Genomic DNA, 22,299 nt, shown 5'->3' on the forward strand with positions numbered 1-22,299 from the left:
GCCACCTCCTGCTGGAAGGTAATGGGAGGGGAAGGGCGCTGTGAGTCACTCAACACCTGACCCTGGTGGTAGCAGTGGTGTGGGAAGCTCCAAGTGTTTCTAAGATCTGCTATTTCCACCTGCCTGTGAAGTCCAGCTTTCCCCAGCACATTCACTGCGGTTGAGTTTCCATGGCTGAGCCGCAAAGAATCACTCCCAGTTTCCCTTCTGTCTGCAGCAGGATTAGCCTGTGTCAGTGGTTAATGAGGTGGATCTAGTTGTAGATTGTTATTCATTCCCCACCTTGACAATTCACACAGTCCCTTTCCTGCTCAAATCCCCAGCACCTCGGTGATCCTGCTAGCAGGGGTTGGGTCCTGAGATTTTCAGGGTCCTTTCCCCCTCCACCTGGAGTGAACTCAGCTTTTCCCCCATCAAAGACAATCCATGAAATAACAACAGGGGCATAAAGAAAGAGGGGAGGGAACATCTCACTGCCAGGGCTGGATGTGCCCAGGGCCCCCTGCTTGTCCATTGTTTCCATGGAATTTGGCCCCCTGCTTTGCACAAGGGACAGAGAAAGATCTTGCTGTTCCTGTGTCTGTGCAAGGAAAATTGTGCTTCTGTATGAAAGAGAGGCGGGAAATGGCCCCATGGTGGGACAATATCCTCAGGATTAAGACCTAAGGACTCAGGCTGAGAACTGATAGAACTGCACTCATCTGGCATTTAACAAATTGTCTTCCATGGAGCAGAGCCAGTTCCAGTGTTTTTGCCACCCCAAGCGAGAAAAAAAAATAAAAAAGCTACAATCAACTGCAGCTCTACCTCTGTTGCTTTTGGCAGCAAGTCCTTTCCTCCGAGAGGGCTGAATTGCTGCTGAAACCTCCCCTTTCCATTGACCACCCCAGGGACCTGCTTGCTTTGCTGGTGCCTGGAGCCAGCCCTGCCATGGAGACACTGGGAAGATGGGGAATCAGGAAAATAACATGGATTTGTTTACATTGCAAGTGAAGAATAATTGAAGCTTTTCTGGTTTAAAGCCACTTTTCCCTGACTGGGAATTGAACCCAGGCCTTGGCAGTGAAAGTACCACATCCTAACCACTAGACCACCAAGGAGGTAATGATATTGTTTTTCTTCTCAATTATGCTACAATTTCTTAGGCTTCTTTCTAGCCACTTTCTCAAACTGCTCCATTGTCCATTCCCTGAGGGGCTAAGAGCAGAAAGTGCAGGAGCCACTGAAACAAACTCAAATGATGTTTCAGCTTCCTCCAGCAGGATCACAGAGCAACACAAAGAAAACCCATCAGGAACAATCCTCCTCTGCCTTCATTTCCCCCGTTGCAACCCTCTCAGCAGCCAACTCTTGTGGGAAGGACACTGAGCTGATAGGAGCTCTGGCATAGAGACCAAGGGAGGGGTGTTGCACCCCCTCAGTGTGAGCTGATCACATTCTGACTCTGGAGGAGGAGGGAAAGGCCATGGCCACATGACGGGGCCAGTAAGTACCACAACATGGTTCTTTTCTGTGGGATGACTCTGAACATTGACTGATCTCCACTTCCTTGGATTTGAAGAGATGTTTAGTTGGGCACTTAGGAGGCTGAAGCAATTTTATGGAAGGTGACACTACGATTGAAGGGTTATTTAATGTTATAGAAATTGTTAAAAACACTGAGCTTAAACTGGAACTGCCTGTTGTTAAAGGCTGGTTTCCCCACGTCAGTTCCATAAGCTCTGCTAGAAACACCCTGGGTTCTCTCCTGCCTCGGTGGGAACTGCAGGGAATCGTCCCCTGCTGCCCTTGGCTCCAGGCTGGTTTTTCTGGGGAGAGGACGTGGAATTGATTTGTTTGCTGTTGAGAAGGGAGCCGGGCCAGTTTTCAGGGAACGAGAACTCCCAGCATCTGCCCAGCCCAGCCCAGGCTGCTGCCCTGTCCCAGCCTCTGTTCCCCTGGGGGCCCTGCGTGTTTGACTCTAGAGCAGGCCGGGAGCAGCAGCTGAGGCAGAGGACAGCCTGAGCCGGGCAGAGAAGAAGGAGTTTAGCCAGCAAAAAAGGTAAAATGACAGTGGAGTATTACCCTGGACTCGACGGCATTTCTCCATTGGTCTGTCTGCTCTGGGGCAGGGACAATAACACGTCCTGCTGCATTCGTTATTTCAAAAGGTGGTTTAGGATTTTCATTCTCACACATGGTGCACAAAGCAGGACTCAACCTTTGGCGTAAACTAAACGAGCTGCTCACAGATTCTGGCAGCCACAATGAGCATTTGGGTGAGAGCTCAGACCTGCCCCTGTCCCAGAGGAAGGGGGTCATCTGTGTGGGGACTGGACCACTGACCTACCCGCTCTTAACTCCCAAACTTTCAGTAACTCTATTATCAGTGCCTGTGAGTGTTATTTAAACCATAAGAAAAACCACACTGGGCCAGACCAAAGGTCCATCTAGCTCTGAATCTTGTCTTCTGACAGTAGCCAATAGCAGGTGCCCCAACAACCGGTCAAGAAGACACCACTGGGAGTTGAACCCAGGATCTGTTATTTACGAAACAGATGCTTTAGCCATGGCACCTGCCTGTGGCTAAAACACAGTGTCTGCCCACATCTGACTACCTGCCATCTCCACCAGGGCCTGACAAGCTTTGCTTGTGTTTGGATTCTGCAAAGCAGAGGAGCAGGTGATGTTTCCCTTACAAGTTGTATGTGAGTGAATCTTTGGCCAGGTCTGCACTACAAAGTTATTTCAGCAGAATTATATTGCTCAGTTGTGTGAAAAACACACAGCGCTCCCTCGGTCAGCAACTTGTGGCTGGTGTACACACTGCAATGCCACGTCTGGTGACAACACTGCCCTGTTTAGGTGACAAAATAAAACGAATTTGATGAGCAGTCTGGAGCTTTTTGCAGCAAACTTAAAGTGAGAGAGTGTCACTGTAAACGCTGCTGTTCATTATATCACCATAACTGGCCTCCTCCAGTATCCCACAATGCCCGCTGTGAACTCGCCTGCCCTGCATTCCTGCTACAGAGCCATGGGCCCCTCCCTTTCATAGCTCTGGGAAGTTCTGACAGCTGAGCCTGCTGCTCTGCTCCGGCAGCCAGGAGCAAATCACTGCTGTGGATGCTGCTCTCTCCCGCACAGCGAACACAGAGCAGGGTGGTGGGAACTTCCTTACATGGGGCGGGGGGCACCGGCATCTGAACTGTGATACCCCCATGACACCTCTTCCCTCGAGGAGGCTCTTACTTTCTAAACAGGGATGGCTGTTTTCTCGTAAAATCACTAAAAGGGAAGGAGAAAACTCGGAAGAGGTTCTTCCTGGCGCTCATGTCCGTGAACCCGAATACTCTCTCAGTCCTCAAAGAGAGACCTGGAGAAGGAGACTTGCTGAAGCAAAGCCACAGGGGTCTCTGAGGTTTCCCTGGCCCCTCGCCCCTGTCCTGCCTGGCTGATGTCAGCATCTCTCTGTGAGGTCACCACCTCCCCACCACCTTTGACCAATAGTCTGAGGTCCTGCAAAAGGCCTTTGTGATGTCACTGCCACACCCCTCCCTTGCTGTGCTAATGTCCTGCCCCTGGCCAGGCACTGTGGAGGTTTGAGCTACTCCCTGTGGATCACCCCACTCAAGGAACGTTCGTTCTAGGCAGCAAGCCGGCTAGACAGGAAAACATCAGACGCTGCTCCCAATGCTACACTCAGTTTTTCAGAAATTAGTCGACTTTATTGCCAGAAGAGACCATTAGAGCATCTAATCTGACCCCCTGCATATCACAGGCCTCCTGTATGACACAAGAGCTACTTTTGGAGCAAACACATCCCAGAAAGGCATCTAGTCTTCATATGATGACTATAACTGGACCATATGGGACTTGAACAGTCACTAGTCCAATTACACATTCACACATTCACATTTAAAAGTAGCTGTTCAAAAAACTTCAAAAACACTTCAAAGAGAATCTGCAGAGTTATAATTTATTTGCAAACTTAACACCATTAATTTGAGCTTGAATAGGGACTGGGAGTGGCTGGCTCACCACAAAAGCAATTTTCCCTCTCTTGGTATTGACACCTCCCCATCAATTATTGGGAGTGAACCACATCCACCCTGACTGAATTGGCCTTCAACACTGGTTCTCCCCTTGTAAGGTAACTCCCTTCATGTCATGTTCCAATATATATTTATGCCTTTATCTGCAATTTTCACTCCATGCATCTGAAGAAGTGGGTTTTTGACCCACGAACGCTTATGCCCAAATAAATCTCTTAGTTCTTACGGTGCCACCAGACTCCTCGCTGTTTTCGTGAAATAAAAGCAAAACACATTCTAAGCTGATCTTAACCCTTTCAGTGCCCTTACAAACTTAGATGCTTCTCACCACAGGCTGGCTGGTTGCTTTTCAGCCGGGGTCTCCCCTTTGATCAGCTCTTCAGTCGCTTAGTGTGGTGATGGCTGTAGGTGGAGGTGGAAGAGAGAGATAAAGCTTGGCGAATGTCTCTCCTTTTATCATGTGTTTCTTCCCCATTGGCTTTGTGGCCCTCTTCAGAGTCAGGTGAGCATCACTGCGTCTCTCCAAGCAAGGCTGAGCAATTCCCCGTGTGTGGCCTCATGCAGGTGATGGCTGATTCCCCCAACTTACAGCATAGTGACAACCATACTGCACAATCAATGGTATACATCTATGGGTAGAGAAATGACTTTCAGCAGACCATATCCTTTCCCCTGGTACCTTACAAGTCATGCTCTATATGTAAGATCACGATTATATGAAAATGAGGAATATGGGGATTACAGCCCGCTCCCCCAAAGGTCTAGAATGTCACACTGAGATTCTATTTTCATTTATGTAACCAACTTTGACCTCTCTGCCTAACACTTATAATCACTTACAATCTATCTTTCTGTAGTTAATAAACTTATTTTAATGTTTTATACTTGTGAAATTGTCCAAAGTGCTTGGGAAAGCTGTTCAGATTAAAAGGGCTGGTGCATGTTCACATTCTTTTTGAGGAAGTGGTGAATTAATTAATGAGCTTGCACTTTTCAAGAGGTTTTGAGCAGTGTAAGACAGTACATTTCTGAGGTGCAAGGCTGAGGGCTGGGGAGATATGCTGGTGTCTCTCTATGTGTAATTGAGGAGTGGCTTATAGAGCATTCATGCCACTTAGTTGGGTGCATTGCTGCATGTTGTTGGTTGAGTGATCACAGCACATGGAGGGGGTTTTGCTGCTTGTCACTAGTGCAGCATTGTAAGACACAGCCCAGGCTGGAGAGATAAGAGGACAGAGCAGTTCCACAGTTTGGGATTGTACCCCGCGGATCCCACCACACAGAGATCCTGCTGTGACCAGCCGTGGTAATACTGTGCTTAATGCTCTGCCTTGTAGCTTCAACAGCTGCACATGCAAGATGAGTTTCTGTGACCTTGACCTTGTTTCCATGTTTATCCAAAGCCTCCTTTTGACAGTTGTCAGCAAAAAGACCCGTTTCTTTTGCAAGCATTTGTATGGCTAGCCAGAGTCGGGCTTCTCCGTTAACAAAAAAGATTGACCAAAAGGGGACAAGAGGAGGCACGTTCAGCAAGGCAGCACTGGATGCTGGATCCTGAATCTGCTCTTTATCCAGCAGCTCTCTTGGCAAGCTCTGCCATGGTGCCACGCTCTGGGACTTCTCCCTGAACTGCTCCATTTTTCATCAACAATAACATGAAAAGTGAAAGGACAGTCATTCTCCATTTCCTGCAAGCCCTGCAGATAACCCTCTAGAAGGGGCTCTGTGCACAGATATCCCCAGTGAATTGCATGGCCGCACAACACAGGGTCTCCTGTCACAGCAAATTGCAGCGGAAGCAACCTCCTTGCCAATGCCAATAGCCTTTTGATCAACTCCAGACTGAGGATTTGATTCTCTCCAATGCTCCGTTGGAAAGAAGCCTTTTCCTTCACAAGCAATTACTTGGATTGTCAAGGGAGGTCTCTTCTGTTTCCTAGGAAGACACAGGAAAATGTGAGCAGAGGAGACAAAAGCTATAGAACAAGGCACCACTGGGAGTTGAACCCAGGACCTCCTGTTTACTAGACAGGTGCTTTAGCCTACTAAGCCATGGTACCTTCCCTAGCAGGCCACTTGCAACCACTCCACTTGATGGTCCAAGACTACACCTTCAAATTCCAAAGTAAAAATGTTCCCCATTTCCCTCAAGACTTGCAGACCTTGAGCAGGCTGGCTCAGTGCACAGAAAGCCACAGCTGAGCTGACAGAGGGCTTCTAACATGCGCTTCTCCCACAAGCTGCTGTGATCAGATACTGATTAGTGCTCTGTGTTTCAGTCACAGCAGCTTCAGCTCAACTCTGAGTCATGGTAACCTTTCCATCAGCTCCAGACTTAACACTTTCCAAGACTTAGCGGCAAGGAAGGGTCTCTGTGTCTTGAACAAGTACTTACAAGGATTGTGTAGTGAGGTCTTTTCTTTTCATGAGAAGAAATAAAAGAAAGGAGCCTGACAGAAAAGCCAGGTTCAGCAAGGAAGAACTGGCAGGCCAAGCCAGGATCTCCTGGTGAGTAGGAAGACTCTTCATCCAGCTCTTCCCAAAGATCACTATCTAGAGGCCACTTCCCACAGAGTCCAGTTATGGTTACAGACCCATCCTGAAATTAGAGCAGGATATTTTAAAGCTTATTCTCACAGTAAAGTAACACAATTCAGCCATGTCGGCACAGAGGAGAAAGCACTCCGTCATTTCACAGTTATTGCTACTGATCTCACTGACAAACTTCTTTTTCTCAGTGCTGCTCCCAGCACTTTAGGGAGTTTTTCCTCTTCTCCCTTCCAGCTGTGGTGATGGGACTGCAGCAGCTCCCCAAGACCAGCTTTGCTCTTTCACTTACATCCTTCACTGCTCTGGCTGAAGCTGTGTTTGCCACCAGTTTAATCCTTAGCTGAGACCTCAGGTACCAGCAGCTAGTTACAAAGGCTCAATTCCCATCACCAGCAGTGGGAGGTTATCCTGGGCTGCAGGATTTGGCCCATGGACAGTCAAGGTGCTACAGCAGCTACATTCTTACGTGGTGAGTCCTGCAGCCTATTACCAAACTGCTCTGCCATAGTCTGCAGGGGGCCTGACTTGCTGAGAATCTGGCAGAAGAGAGACCCTGGAGCAGAGAAGGAAAATGTCCTCAGCAGTCACAGCCGGCAGGAGCAGCAAAGACTGAGTATCAGACACACTTTTTCACCAGGACAATAAATGTGCACAACCCCCTGATATATTCTCATTTCACTCCCCCTCCCAAGGAAGCCCTATTCTGCTCTATTACACTCTCATGGGATGAGAGGGAAGGTCCTCTCATGGGTAAATAACTGGTTACAAGGTAGGAATAAATGGTGAGTTTTCAAAATGGAGAGAGGTCAATAGTGGTGCCCCCCAGAAGGTCTGGGACAAGTGCTATTCAACATATTTATAAATGATCTGGAAAAAGGGGTAAACAGCGAGGTGGCAAAATTTGCAGATGATCCAAAACTACTCAGGAAAGTTAAGTCCAAAGCAGCCTGCGAAGAGTTACTAAAAGAGCTCACAAAACTGGGTGAAAGGGCAACAAAATGGCAGATTTGTTGATAAATGCAAAGTGATGCACATTGGAAAACATAATCCCAACTATACATATAAAACGATGAGGCCAAAAATAGCTGTTGCCACTCAAGAGAGATCTTGGAGTCACTGGGGATAGTTCTCTGAAAACTCAGTGTGCAACGACGGTCAAAAAAGCAAAGAGAATCTTGGGAATCATTAAGAAAGGGATAGAGAATAAGACAGAAAATATCATCTTGCTTATGGCCGACCACATGCATTGGCCTCCCCTCAGGCAGGGGACTTATAGGCCCTTCTGCCAGTTGGTGTTGGCAGCAGCAAGGGCTGGGTTCAATGTCTAGGGGAGGAGAGCAGCAGAGAGGGAGGAGGAGAGAGAGTCCCAAGAGCAGAGTGCAAACTGACCAGCTGAGGGTCTCATAGGAGTCCTGCAATGACAGTAGCTCCAGGTCCCATCAGGGCTGCCCAAATGGGAGAGTAAGTGGAGCAATTTGCCCTGGGCCCCGCAGGGGCCCCCACAAGAGTTTTTGGGGGCTCCTGGAGCGGGGTCCTTTACTAACTCCGGGAGCTCTGGAAAACTCTCGTGGGGTCCGGGCCTCCGGAGATTCTTCCGCTCTGGATCTTAGGCGGCAATTCGGCGGCGGGGGGTCCTTCATGAATGATAAGTGACTTCATTAAAGTGTTGAAGTGCCTTAATGGAGAGAAAAGATCGGGTATGAAAGGGCTCTTTAATCTCGCAGAGAAAGGCATAACAAGATCCAATGGCTGGAAGGTGAAAAGAGACAAATTCATATTACAAATAAGGCACAAATATTCAACACCGAGGATGATTCACCACAGGAACAAGCTACCAAGGAAAGTGGTGGATTCACCATCTCTTGATGTCATTTAATGAAGACTAGATGCCTTTCTGGAATGTGTTGGCCTCAAAAGTAGCTCTTGTGTCATACAGGAGGCGTGTGATATGCAGGGGGTCAGATTAGATGCTCTAATGGTCTCTTCTGGCCATAAAGTCGACTAATTTCTGAAAAACTGAGTGTAGCATTGGGAGCAGCGTCTGATGTTTTCCTGTCTAGCCGACTTGCTTCCTAGAACAAACGCTCCTTGAGTGGGGTGATCCACAGGGAGTAGCTCAAACCTCCACAGTGCCTGGGCAGGGGCAGGACATTAGCACAGCAAGGGAGGGGTGTGGCAGTGACATCACAAAGGCCTTTTGCAGGACCTCAGACTATTGGTCAAAGGTGGTGGGGAGGTGGTGACCTCACAGAGAGATGCTGACATCAGCCAGGCAGGACAGGGGCGAGGGCCAGGTCTCTCTTTGAGGACTGAGAGAGTATTCGGGTTCACGGACATAAGCACCAGGAGGAACCTCTTTCGAGTTTTCTCCTTCTCTTTCAGTGATTTTACTAGAAAACAGACATCCCTGTTTAGAAGGTAAGAGCCTCCTGGAGGGAAGGGGTGTCATGAAGGCATCACAGTTTGGATGCCGGTGCCCTCCCAATGTAAGGAAGTTCCCGCCACCCTGCTCTGTGTTCGCAGTGCGGGAGAGAGCAGCATCCACGGCAGTGATTTGCTCCTGGCTGCCGGAGCAGAGCAGCAGGCTCAGCTGTGAGAACTTCCCAGAGCGATGAAAAGGGAGGGGCTCATGGCTCTGTAGCAGGAATGCAGGGCAGGTGAGTTCACTGTGGGCATTGTGGGATACTGGAGGAGGGCAGTTATGGTGATATAATGAACAGCAGCGTCTACTCTGTCACTTTAAGTTTGCTGCAAAAAGCTCTAGCCCTCTCATCGAAGTTGTTTTATTTTGTCACCAAAACAGGGCACTTTTGTCGCCAGACGTGGCATTGCAGTGTGTACACCAGCCACAAGCTACCGGCCGAGAGAGCGTTGTGTGTTTTTCACACACCTGAGCAATATAATTCTGCTGAAACAACCTTGCAGTGCAGACCTGGCCAAAGATTGACTCACACACAACTTGCAAGGAAAATGTCACCTGCTCCTCTGCTTTGCAGAATCCAAACACAAGTAAAGCTTGTCAGGCCCCTGTAAAGATGGCAGGGAGTGAGGTGTGGGAAGGGCCGACTCTTGCTTTTTTGCCACCCCAAGCAAAAAAAAATGGGGTGGGGCCACCAGAGCAACAAAACAGGGGGGGAAAAACGGCACGGGTGGAGCGGCAAAGCGGGGGTGTGTGGGGGGATACGGTGCGGCTGAAGCGGCAAAGCGGGGGGGACACAACATGGCTGGAGTGGCAAAGTGGTGGGGGACAACACAAAAACGGTGGGACTGGAGCAGCAAAGCAGGGTGGTGGGGGGAAGAACAACGGCGCGGCCGGCAAAGCAGGGGAAAAACAAAAAAAAACCTTACAGGGCGGCCGGAGCCAGTAGACTCCCTGTGTTGCAGAGTGCGCGCCCGGTCTAGTGGGGAGGGGGGGGGGAAGGGAAGGGCGCGGGGAGAGAAGGGGTGGCCAGCGCTTCAGCGGGACACTCACCACGTGGCCCCAACCGCCGCGCCGCCTGGCACTCTCACGCCTTCTCTAGACTAACCAGTCCTAATATACTGTAACATGGTTATATTCCACCTCCTTCACTGGTTACACCCAACAAAATTAATTATACAGCAGACAGAAACAATCACAGACCCAGACAGAGACCATGCAAATAAACATACAAAACAATACAGAAGGGAGGATTTCACAACTACATCTATACAGACATAAGGGTTTTCCAGCTGTGTCTATTGATAAGTGAGTTCTTGCCAGACAGGATGCTACCAAACTAAGTTTCCCTTTCTCTGGAGGTGATGGAATATCAGGACAGGATTGTATTCCTAACAGCCCAATCGCACATTATTTCAGTGTGACTAGTTGGGAATGTGAGGATGTGACCATACACCTCCCACCTTATGGCTGCCTTTGCTGCTTAGCCGAAGAACCAGGCCTCAGACTGTCACAGTAAGAGAAGGCCATTACACAGACAGACAGTGATTTTTTATTCTCTCTTTTATATCTTTATAACTAGCTAAGTGATAAAAATACACCTAAATTCTTAAAGTACAGGCCTTTGCAGACAGGCCTGAATCTCTGTATCCTAACAGTCCTCGAGGTCAGGCAGCCTCTGGGTAAGGGGGTGGGGACTCAGATCCTTCCACAGGCCAATTCCACCAGGGTCATGTATAAACCAGGGAAGTTTGCCACAATAGCCAGACCAGATGCCCCCTTTACACTTGTGCTCTGTCCTCATTGCTTCTCTGTCTCTCTTCCCCTCATCTCTGCTGCTCTCCCTCTGGGCTTTCTCAGCACCTGGCCCCACAGCGCTTCCTGCCAGCCAGAGACTGCATGTTCTAGGCCTGCTCCTGTGGCCTCTCTCCTGATTGCTAAGGAAAGGAACCTTTCCAGGAAATGGCCGCAGCTTCTGGGAATCCCTGTGTGGCTGGGAACAGAACTTGGCTCCTGGCACACTAGGCAACTTAAAAGCTGAGCACCCAGACAGGGCCTTGAACCCTGGACCCTCAGATAAAGAGCCTGATGCTCTACCAACTGAGCTACCTGGGTTTGTTGACAAATAGCTTCACTGTTCACCACAAGAGTGATTATCCCAGTGTGCAGGCAAGAGTGAGCAGGCAGGCAAAAGAGAGGCAAAAAAAGTCCCAGGAACCCCTCCTCTTTTTCTGCACAGCCACTGCCTGTCAGCAGGATTCCTCCTCCTCCTCAGGGAGACTAAATCTCTGTGCCTAGACAGACGGTCCATCCGCTGCACCTCAATCCCCCATGCCCGAGCCTCCCTGCCAAAGCCCTGCACCTGGCCCCATACAATTAAGTCTCACTTGTCGCTGGGAACTTAACTTCTTGTGCCCAGAGCGTCTCGGCCCCCTCAGCAGATGACCTGAGAAACACAGTGTCCGGCTTTTCCAAAGAAGAGGTTAGACCCCCTCATCATGTGGCCTAAAGGATAAGGCATCTCCCTGTGGATCCGATGATTCAGGAGTTGAGTCCCCTCGTGGTTGTGCTCACTTTGTGCTGCAAGTCCTGCTCCCTTCAGGGCTGGAACCTCTTCTTGGCCACTCAGGCCAATGCTCCGGCTTCAGCTAGAGCCCCGGGAAGGAGTTGGGGGTTGGGTTTCACAAAGGCTGGGACCTGAGTCCCAGGTGCTTCCAGTCTCGCCTTTGCCCTTCCTGACTTGCCAAAGAAAATGGGCGGCTCCACTTCCAAAGTGAGCACCATGAGTGGGAACGGTCAGAGGCCCCACCAGGGGGCTGGCCCTGCTTTCCTACCCTCTTCTGATGTTGGCCACAGAGCATCAGCAGCCGCCCTGCATGCTGGCCTGTGGGTGGCCTTCAGTGGGGTTCAGCACAGCAGGGAGCAGGCTGGCCCTGTGGCTGTCTGCTGGCCACACATAGGCATGGTCCTCTCCTCCTCTTCCCTGACCTCCGCTGCTTTTAAGCCTTCCCTTGGAGCTGTCAGCACCAGCCGCCTCTGCTCTAGGTGCCCAGAGGAGGAGAAGTGCTGGGCTCCCACCTGCCCAGCCCTGCTTCCTTCAAGCACAGTGGCAAGTGCCAGACTTGTGGGCACCAGGTGAAGCCGTGAGAATCCCAACCCTCAGGTGTCAGTTCTAGAGCCCTGACCCATCCAGCAGGAGGGGAAAAAATTGCTCTTGCAGAGCTGGAGACAGGGAAGTGGAGCAGTGGGAGCTCCAGGGTTTTACCACAAGGTCCCACTGAGATTTGAACTCAGATTGCAGGATTCAGAGTCCTGTGTGCTGCCCATTACACCATGGCACCAGCTCATGCTGCCTTCTCTGGCCATCAGTGACCCTCATGGGGCCGGCTCATGTAAGGGACTGTTGGCCCCTTACTAAAGCTTAGTGGGGGTTTTGGTTGGCTAGTTCCCAGTCCCAATAGAAGGGGGAAGGGCCAATGGCAAATCAGGACCCTGAGACTGACAGTCCCCTGGGCAATGGGGAGAGGCCAAAGCTCCAAGTTAGCCGCACTGACAGGCCAGGCAGTGTAATGAGGAAGTCACCAGGCCAGGGGGTCCCATCCTCTGTGGGAGCTGGAACTGCCTGGGCCAGAGTGGGGCGGAGCTAAGGAGAGAGCAGGAGCCCGAGAAGAGCCAGGGAGCAGAGCTGCACAGGTGTAGTGCCAGAAACTGCTCCCTGTAGGACTTTGCTACCTGTAGCAGTTACTGAGCCCTGAGGTTGTTCTTATTTGCTGACTTGTCCTAATTGGCTAAAACTTGACAGTGGTGGGAGATGGAAGCATAAAGGCTTCATCCTCCAAACAACCCTGCCTGGTGTCCATCTGTATCTATTACCTCTTAACACAGGATTGTAAAAAATAGAGTGAGGTCATTTAAACATCATTTATTTTGCAGCTTCATTTACTGTGCTAACAATGTAGCATCCTGACACCGATACTTCTGCCCATGTGCCCTGTGGGTTGGATTCATTTCAATGGGACGCGGGACATGTGGAGGATAATTTAAACTCTTAATTTCCTTAGGGTTTCCCTTTAATATACTTCTCTGCTGGTGCAATTTCTGACCATTGCATTCTATTGTATTTATTACAATAGCACAAGTAAGTCACACAAGTGACAAAGTCTAAGGGCTTGGCTACACTTGCAAGTTAGAGCCCATTAAAGCAGCCCCGGGTGCCCTAACTCCTGAGGTGTCCACACTCGCAAGGCACATGGAGCACCTGGGCTCTGCAGCTGGTGCGCTCCTGGTAATCCACCTCCATGAGAAGCATAAAGCTTGCTGAGCCCTGCTGAAATACCCGGGCATCAGTGTGGACGATGTGTTGCATCACTGCACTGTGTTTGGCCTCAGGAAATGTCCCATAATCCCCTGAAGTCAAGTGCCCACTCTGGTCATTGTTTTGAAATCGGCTGCAGGCATGCGGATATCCCCTTTCAAAGCTCTGTTTCTGACAGCCGGCTGCTTATCTGCTCTGGGACAAAGCAACCATTAGTGTGGAATGCTGCTGCTGTTGTGAGTGTGTATGAGAGGAGGTGGGGGTCTGCTGCTGTCCAAACACACAAGACAGCATGCTGACACAGTCTCAGCCCCCCAAACACACTGTCGCTCCCCCCACATACACACAACACACTCCCTGTCACATTCCACCCCCGTCCCCCATTTGAAAAGCACGTTGCAGCCACTTGCACACTGGGATAGCTAACACACTGCACTGCTCTCTGTGGCATTCCCAGAGCTGCTAATGTGGCCACTCCAGTGCGCTTGCAGCTGTCAGTGTGAACACACGGCAGCGGTTTCCCTGCTGTGGTTTAACTCCCAGCGCTCTACCTCTGCAAGTGTAGCCAAGCCCTAAATTTCCCAAACCAACCGAACTCAGTAACTTCCCTCCACCACCACATGCAGGGAGTAGGGGCACCGTGGAGCACACGCCACACTTACTGGCTCAGCCTTGTGCATGCTGGGGTGGCCACCTCCCCGTTGATGAGACCTGGTCCCACCATCTCCGTGGAGCTCCAGTCTGCCCTGCTGCCATCCCTGTCTGTGTTGTCGTCTCTAGCAGTTGACTGGAAGGTGAGCACTGGCCGCATGCCATGTAGCTGTGTTGTCTCGAAGGGCGAAAGCAGGAGGAATGGTGCCTTCATAGCCCACCCAATATTCCATAACCTAGTTAAGGAAAATATTTCTCAATGAACTCTCAGTAAAAGATTAGAAACAGCCAGTGTCCGCATCAGTCTACGAGCATTGGTATTTTCTTGAAATTTGTCAGACCAACCTAACTAACACCTAACATACATTTGAATCTCTTTTCACACTGTTGCTCATTCTCAGGTTCTGCTTTGCCTCCAGACAGATCCAGTCTCTTTCAGAACGGCCTTGCTCTTTCTTTCTGTTTCGCTCATGGATGTTTTGGAGTAAACACTCCCCTTCCCTCTATTCTCAGCCAAACACTAGTATTAACTGTTTGCTGCTGATGGGTTTAGAAAGCATTTGTGGAGTGGAAGATGCCATTTCTGGGGGCTTGTTCCCAAGCTGCAGTACTTTGTGTTCCAACATCTCCCAGCTTCCTTGGTGAAAATAAGACCAAGATTTCTTTGCAGTATACAAGAAGAAAGGAATTTTTCACCCCAGATGGGACTTGAACCCACAATCTCTGGCTTAGGAAGCCAATGCCTTATCCATTAGGCCACTGGGGCCCTGAAAAACAGTAGAAAGAAGGATGGAAATTCCCTCTCTTAATTGCACATTCCTTCAGAAGCCAAATACTCCATTTCATGGCCTTACAGAAACGTCTGCATCCCCTGGCAGCAAGGCACCTGGGCAGGTGGCTGACAGAGCTGAGCACCACCTTTCTGCCAGCCATCTTGAGAGAAGAACCCCACCCTAGAGTCACCGCTCCCTCCTTCAGCACCTCCACGGCTGTGGCTCTGAGTGGCAGTAGGATGATTAGGGAGTGAATCTGGGGCTAGAAGGGGGTAAGGTCAGCCTGTAAGGAGGAACCAGGTGGGGCAGACCCAGGGGGAGGCTGTGGGCTGCTGGTCGGTTGTTGGGATCCGAGCTCTAGATCAAAGCTGCACAGTGACCTGACCCCAGGGTTATAAGGCCGACATAGTGACCCCCTTACTGGCCTCGGTGACCCCCAAACCCTTGTTACTAAGGGCATTGAGGAGTCTCTGTCCCTTAATAACTTCTGGGAGCTCCCCAGCAGGCTGCAGGCATCAGCCGCCTCCTGCCTCACAGGTTAGACTCTTGGTGCTGTGCCAGCCGCCCCCTCGGTTGCAGGCAAAGTGTAAGAAGAAGGAGGCCCGGTGCTGGCAGAAGAGGGTTTTGATTAATCGACCTCTGTGTTATGGGCACAGGACACTTCCACTCAGTAGCATAGCTGGGGGGGGAGCAAGGGGAGCAGCTAAGGGCGTCGGGTTCCTCCGGTGGGGGTGTGGAGCAGCCGTTCGTTTTCCTGTTCGCACTCCTCTGCGGTGTGAAAATCGGGGAGGGGAGGCAGAAGCCCCACTTCCCTCCCAAAATGACACCCAGTGGGGGACGCCAGGACAACAGGGGCGGGGCGGCAAGTGGTGGCCAGACTCTCACCGCCAGGGTCTAGTCTAGCTCAGGGTCCCGCTCAACTTCCTCCCCGCGCCACTGGCCCCGAGTCCTCTTCCACCACCAGGTGAACCCGGGCACTAGGGCAGGAACGGGGTGAGGCAGCAAGTCAAGCTGAGCAAGGCAGGCAGAAGCGAGTCTTGTCTTCATGGGCCGCTCCCAATGACGTCCTTTTTGTGTGCAACTGCTGCAAAAACATCCCAGACAGAGAAGCAACAGGCCAAAACACTGCTATACAGTTGCCAAAGTAGCTCAGTTGGGAGAGCGTTAGACTGAAGATTTAAAGGTGCCTCATTCAATCCCAGGCTTTAGCAGGTTCTTTCATTCTCTTTGTGCAGGGGTTGCTTGCTCTCTGGGAAAGCAGCAGCACCTTTACCTGAGGAAAATACCTGATATTTAGCTCCCCAGTAGGACAACAGAGAGCATGGGTTTCTTCCTCTAGTTGGCCCACCTGACCTATAATGTTGGGAGCTCTTTCCCATATGACTTATTTGTCAACCCAAAATGGTGGGAACAGAGTGAGGCAGGACGGCCCTCGGAGATGGTGCCGGGACTTGGGAGGAAAGCTCCTCTGCAAAGCTGAGTGACGACAGTACTGGGGAAGGGGCATCTGGCACGTGGAACACGGCAGGGATTCAGAGGCCCAAGAGGAGGCACTTGATGTTAAGGTGTGAAAGGAAAGATCTGTGGTACAAACTGGCTCCCTTCCTCTGGACCATACAGTGTTTGGTGTTGGGGTGGATTTTAATTGTGTCAGCCGGCCTGAGAACCGCTGGTCCCGTTTTCTCAACCATCAGAAGAAACATTTTTACAATGAGCACTACCTGACGCACATCTGTAGTGAGGTCGGCTTAGAAGACGTGTTTTTCCATAGCAGAACCAGTGGAGTGTTTCTCCGTAATGGTAGATTCAAACCTATGTGTGCAGCGCACACTGGATTAGGAGTCCATCACCTTAACCACTCGGCCACCTCATCAGAACTGGTAAGAAAAAGACAGGAGGAGAAATCTAAGGTCAGCAGAGATAGGGACAATAAGGAGTTTTTAAATACTAAGCGGAAGCAGGGGCTGAATGAGCTCCCCCCTCACATCTAGTGAGGAGCTGGGGGAAAGACTTCAGGAACAGACCGTGTTTGCATAGACACACCTACTCTGCCTAGCTATGCAGCATGATGGGGCCACTTTCCCAAAATGACCAGGTTTGGCTGGTGGCGGGTTACAAATCACTTTAGGATTGAGTGGAATGAAATGTTATTATCCTTCCTGCATGAGTGAAGGGCAGCAGAACATACCTAGTCAGTCCTGATGGAGGGGTAGGTGGGTGAGGAATAGCTTTTATTGGACTTCATAGAAGTGATTGAGAATGTCATCCTAAAAGAGTGGTCCCCAAAGATTTCACACTGTGCCCTCTTAGCCAGTTGGGGGAGGGCAAAACCAGAGCTTGAGGGATTCAGCCCTGGGTGGTGGGGCTCAGACTTTTGGCTTCAGCCCCAGGCCCCAACAAGTCTAATGCCAGCCCTGGCGACCCCATTAAAACAGGGTTATGACCCACTTTGGGGTCCTGACTCACAGTTTGAGAACCACTGCTCTATGCTGAGGGGAGAGAGTTTTCCTGTTGGTGTAGTTAATCCACTTCCCAAGAGGTGGCAGCTATGTCAGTGGGAGAAGCTCTATCGGTGGGTGCGCAATCAAACCCCATTTTTAAAACCACCTGTAGTCTGGGAATGGCAAAGGACCTCGATGAAGCAGGGTCTGTCCTTCAAAGTCCTGGAGATCATGAGCCCATTGTCATGGGGGTATAGCTTAATGGTAGAGTGCTTAATTGCAGTTCAAGTAATCCTTGATTCAAGCCCCAGTGTTCTCTCATAACCTTCTTTCTTTTTTTAAAAAAAAGGAAAACATTTTCATTTCCATTCTCCATTGTGTTCAGGAGCTCCACTATACGGGGGGAGGGGGGGGCTTGATATGAATGTAAACACTCAACATTTTGCTGTCCAAATGCATAAAAACCTAGCAAAGCTGTCCATCAGCTGAAATCAGTTCCAATCCTCAAAGTGTCAATTTATGTTTTCATCAATTAAACAAAGGTATCATATCATTTGCAGATCCCTCTTCTCCAGGAGCTATGCTGTGCAGAAGAACAAGAGCCACATCCAGCTGCAGTTCAGGAATCTGATGACCAAAGAGCCAATAAATGTTCTGAGGGCTGAAGAAAAATGCCTTCTAGTGAGCTATTGAACGAGCTCAACCTGTTTAGCTTATCAAAAGAAGATTGAAAGGTGACTTCATTGAAGTGTTAAAGGGCCTTAATGGAGAGAAAATATTGGATAGGAAAGGGCTCCTTAATCTAGCAGAGAAAGGCATAACAAGACCCAATGGCTGGAAGGTGAAAAGAGACATCACAAAGGCTTTTTGCAGGACCTCAGACTATTGGTCAAAGGTGGTGGGGAGGTGGTGACCTCACAGAGAGATGCTGACATCAGCCAGGCAGGACAGGGGTGAGAGGCCAGGGAAACCTCAGTGACCCCTGTGGCTTTGCTTCAGCAAGTCTCCTTCTCCAGGTCTCTCTTTGAGGACTGAGAGAGGATTCGGGTTCATGGATGTGAGCGCCAGGAGGAACCTCTTTCGAGTTTTCTCTTTCCCTTTTCCTGATTTTACTAGAAAACAGCCGTCCCTGTTTAGAAGGTAAGAGTCTCCTCGAGGTTTGAAACCTGTTCAGTCTGATCCATCTGGTGACGGTTGAATTCTAGGCATGGAAAACAGGAGCTTAAGGAGGCAGAGGCAGGAAATGGGCCCTTTGCCCACAGAAATGGTCTATAGGGGATGGCTGCAGGCAGCAGGTGGAGAGATAATCTCATCAAAAATATTTGACTCCTGGGTAATGTAATCAAAATCACTAAAGGAATGTCCGGGGTTTCTATTGGCACTTAACTTGCCTGCCCCTGGCTGGCTCTGGTTGTACAAGATGGACGTGCAATCGGGGTTCAGTTGTGTAAAAAAGAGTAATCGCAGTGCAAGGGATGTTAGGCAAAGGAGAACTGTGTGTGATGATGGAAGGTTTTAAGGACCTAAACTGACACTCATGGTTTGTAAAACTCTTGTTTTGAAGGTTTAAGATGAATTGGTTTGGTTCTGCTTTGTTGGGTTTTTTTATAATGCCACTGAAAATCCATTTGAATCATTCAAAGTGGCAAAACTGCCAGATACCTTTTGCCAGACACAGGTAACTAGTGTTGTTTGGATTTGGGATTTAGCATTTAACCCTTAAGGTACCTCACTACTCTATAAAGTTCAAGACCAAAGTTATGGCTGTAGTAAGGGGCAGCCAGAACCAGAAGGATGGAGAAAGAAACATTGGTTGGACAGACGGATGGATGGACAAACCAAATAATTAAGCCTCTGTTTTTAAAAAAAAGGCTTAAAAACATTAAAAGGAAAAAAGGGGCAAAATGTTTCCCCATTTACCAAAATACCTCAGCCTAGCTCTGCCCTTGGGGTTTGGGGGTGGGGGCACCGATTGCAGGGTTTGCCTGGGGCGCCAGGTGCTGGCAGCTAGTCCAGGGCTGCCCCTGCCCAGAGGCCTTTATTCCTCCAGGCTGCAAGGACAGAGGGGGTGTCAGGAAGTTGCCCCTTCAATCCCACACACAAAACCCCTTCTTAGGAAAGGCAAAATCCTGAAGAGAAAAAGTAACCTCAAGAAGAACTCCAGAGACAGAGCTTTTTAAGATCTTGGGGAATAGTTGAGTGTCTGACCAGAGACTTGAACCCTGGACCTTCAGATTAAAAGTCTGATGCTCTGCCCACTGAACTAGCCAGGCTCCCAGACAGAGTGAACAAGTTCATGCTGAGGAGAAACTACTGAAGAAAAAATGCACAGGAAACACTAGAGGAAACCTGCTGGTCTCTCTCTCTCTCCCCAGCCCTAGCCCTGGCCTGCTCCTCCCACCAGCGCCCTGAGGCATTTTGCCAGCACCATGCCCCAGTCAGCTCCACCCTCCCCAGACGCTGGCAGGCCCAGCTCAGGAACCTGGCTGCTCTTACAGCCGCCTCTTCCGCCCTGACCAATAGGGAGGGGGATTGAGTCTCCCTCCCTCAGGCCTGTGCTTCAGCATTCCTGGGGAAAGACCAACCCCGCCAAAGTGACTTTGGGCCAGTAGGTCAACCAAGAGGGTTGCCTCCCGTGCCTGGCTGCAGGACTCAGAGTAAACCCAGCTCCCATCCCTCCCTACAGGGCTCCAGACAAGGCCAGCCTGCTGGATCCGGCCTCCCCTCTGGTGCGCAAGTCACAACAGCCAGCAGGCAAAAGACCGGCTCCCAAATGATTTGAAAGAGCAAGACAAAGCCTTGAAACTCCACCTATGCTTAGGTATGAAGCAACAGGTCCCAAATTCCCACTGAGATCTGAGCTCAGCTGGCACTAGTCAGTGTTCTGACAGCTGAACTGGCCTGCACAGCAGCTTAAAAGCCAGCTGCTAAAACTAGGGCTCAAACACTGGACCCCCCCCAGTTAAAAACCTCATGTTCTTCCCACCAGCAGCTTCCTCTCGCAGGACTCTCTTTCCGCCTCCATCAACTATAATCCTGATATACCGCGTCCGTGGGGCCTGCCCTGAGTCCCCACATCCCCCTACTTTGTCTTTGTTCCCTTCAGGCTGCAAAAATGTCAGGGGAGGCCGCCCCTCCCTTCACTCGGTGCTCCCGCTCATATCGGCCAGCTGGAGCCTCATCTCCTGGAACTCGGCCAGCTGTCACTTGATCCGGTCGTACAGTCACACGCTGACTGGCTCCCCTGCCTGGATGCTCTTGTGGGAATCCCACAGGCGATGCTGCAGGACTTGGCACTGTTGGTTTCTTTAATGTTGCGGTGTTTGCCTGACCACCGGAACAAAGCCGCCAACTCCTCCCTCACCGACTCCCACCAATCCCCCTGGTAACCACAGAACCCTCTGATGCTTTCCCGTTCTGCCAACACCGCCAGGCCTCACCCCCCTGCTCCTTTATCTTGCAAGCTCTGGATGTTCAGCTTCCAATATCCTCTGCCCTGGGTCAGGGAATTGCCCACATTGAGCACACGGTGAGAGCTGCGTGATCCGAACAGTCCATTGGCACCACCCTGCACTGGGCTGTCGACGTGCTCTCCTTCACGGAAATCCGGTCACTGCGACTCCTGGCCTGTCCCCGCAGAAAGGTGTATCCCCTCTGCGGCTGGTGTGAGCTCGGGTCAAAGGAATAGGAAGCTACTGCCCGCCCTCCACTGGCTCCATTACAGAGAAACACGTTCTCTAAGCCGACCTCACTACAGACCTGCGCCAGGTAGTGCTTATTGTAAAAACATTTCCTCTCACGGTCAAGAAAACAGGACCTGTGGTTCTCAGGCCGGCTGAGACAATTAAAATCCACCTCAACACCAAACAGTCCAGAGGAAGGGAGCCAGTTCCTACCATAGATCTTTCCTTTCACACCTTAACATCAAGTGCCTCCTCTTGGGCCTCTGAATCCCTGCCACATTCCACGTGCCAGATGCCCCTTCCCCAGTACTGTCGTCACTCAGCTTTGCAGAGGAGCTTTCCTCCCAAGTCCCTGCCCCCTCTGGCACCATCTCCGAGGGCCGTCCTGCCTTACTCTGTTCCCGCCATTTTGGGCTGACAAAGAAGTCATGTGGGAAAGACAGCTCCCATCCTTATAGGTCAGGTGGGCCAACTAGAGGAAGAAACAATATCAGGTATTTGCCTCAGGTCAAGGTGCTGTTGCTCTCCCTGGGAGCAAGCCACCCCTGCACAAAGAGGATGAAAGAACTTCAGTCTAACACTTTCCCAACTGAGCTACTTTGGCAGCTGTGGGGCAGTATTTTGGCCTGTTGCTTCTCTGGCCGGGAGGTTTTTGCAGCAGTTGCACACAAAAAGGACATCATTGGGAGCGGCCCATGAAGACAAGACTCGCTTTTGCCTGCCTTGCTCAGCTTGACTTGCTGCCTCACCCCGTTCCTGCCTTAGTACCCAGGTTGACCTGGTGGTGGAAGGGGACTGGGGGCCAGTGGTGTGGGGAGGAAGTTGAGCTGGACCCTGAGCTAGACTAGACCCTGGCGGTGAGAGTCTGGCCACCACTTGCCGCCCCACCCTGTTGTCCTGGCTTCCCCCACTGGGCGTCATTTTGGGAGGGAAGTGGGGCTTCTGTTAGGTTGGTCATTTCTGTAAGGCCATTAAATGGGGTATTTGGCTTCTGAGGGAATGTGCAATTATGAGAGTGAATTTCCATCCCTCTTTCATGCACAGTTAAGATCCCCAGTGGCCTAATGGATAAGGCATTGGTTTCCTAAACCAAGGATTGTGGGTTCTAGTCCCATCTGGGTTGAAAAACTCCTTTCTTCTTGTATATTGCAAAGAAACCTTGGTCTTGTTGTCACCAAGGAAGTTGGGAGATGTTGGAACACAAAGTACTGGATCTTGGGAACAATCCCCCAGAAATGGCATCTTCCACTTGACAAATGCTTTCTAGACCCATCAGTAGCAAACAGTTAATACTAGTGTTTGTCTGAGAATAGAAGGAAGGGAAGTGTTTACTCCGACACCTCAGTGAAAGAGCAAGGCTGTTCTGAAAGAGAACGGATCTGTCTGGAGGCAAAGCAGGCCTTGAGAATGAACAACGGTGTGAAAAGAGGTTC

General features: G+C 50.4%; 3 non-coding genes across 3 annotated transcripts; all 3 read right to left on the minus strand.

Moving 5' to 3' along the window:
- Nucleotides 1–1,028: 1,028 nt before the first annotated feature.
- TRNAE-UUC lies at nucleotides 1,029–1,100 on the minus strand. Its single transcript has one exon. It is a non-coding gene; the product is annotated as a tRNA-Glu (tRNA).
- Nucleotides 1,101–6,020: 4,920 nt separating this feature from the next.
- TRNAT-AGU lies at nucleotides 6,021–6,094 on the minus strand. The gene has a single exon. It is a non-coding gene; the product is annotated as a tRNA-Thr (tRNA).
- An 8,568-nt stretch (nucleotides 6,095–14,662) lies between these two features.
- Nucleotides 14,663–14,735, minus strand: TRNAR-CCU. Its single transcript has one exon. It is a non-coding gene; the product is annotated as a tRNA-Arg (tRNA).
- Between the last annotated feature and the right edge of the window lie 7,564 nt (nucleotides 14,736–22,299).

This window comes from Mauremys reevesii, linkage group 12 (genome assembly GCF_016161935.1).
Source record: "Mauremys reevesii isolate NIE-2019 linkage group 12, ASM1616193v1, whole genome shotgun sequence".
Classification (NCBI taxonomy): Eukaryota; Metazoa; Chordata; order Testudines; family Geoemydidae; genus Mauremys; species Mauremys reevesii.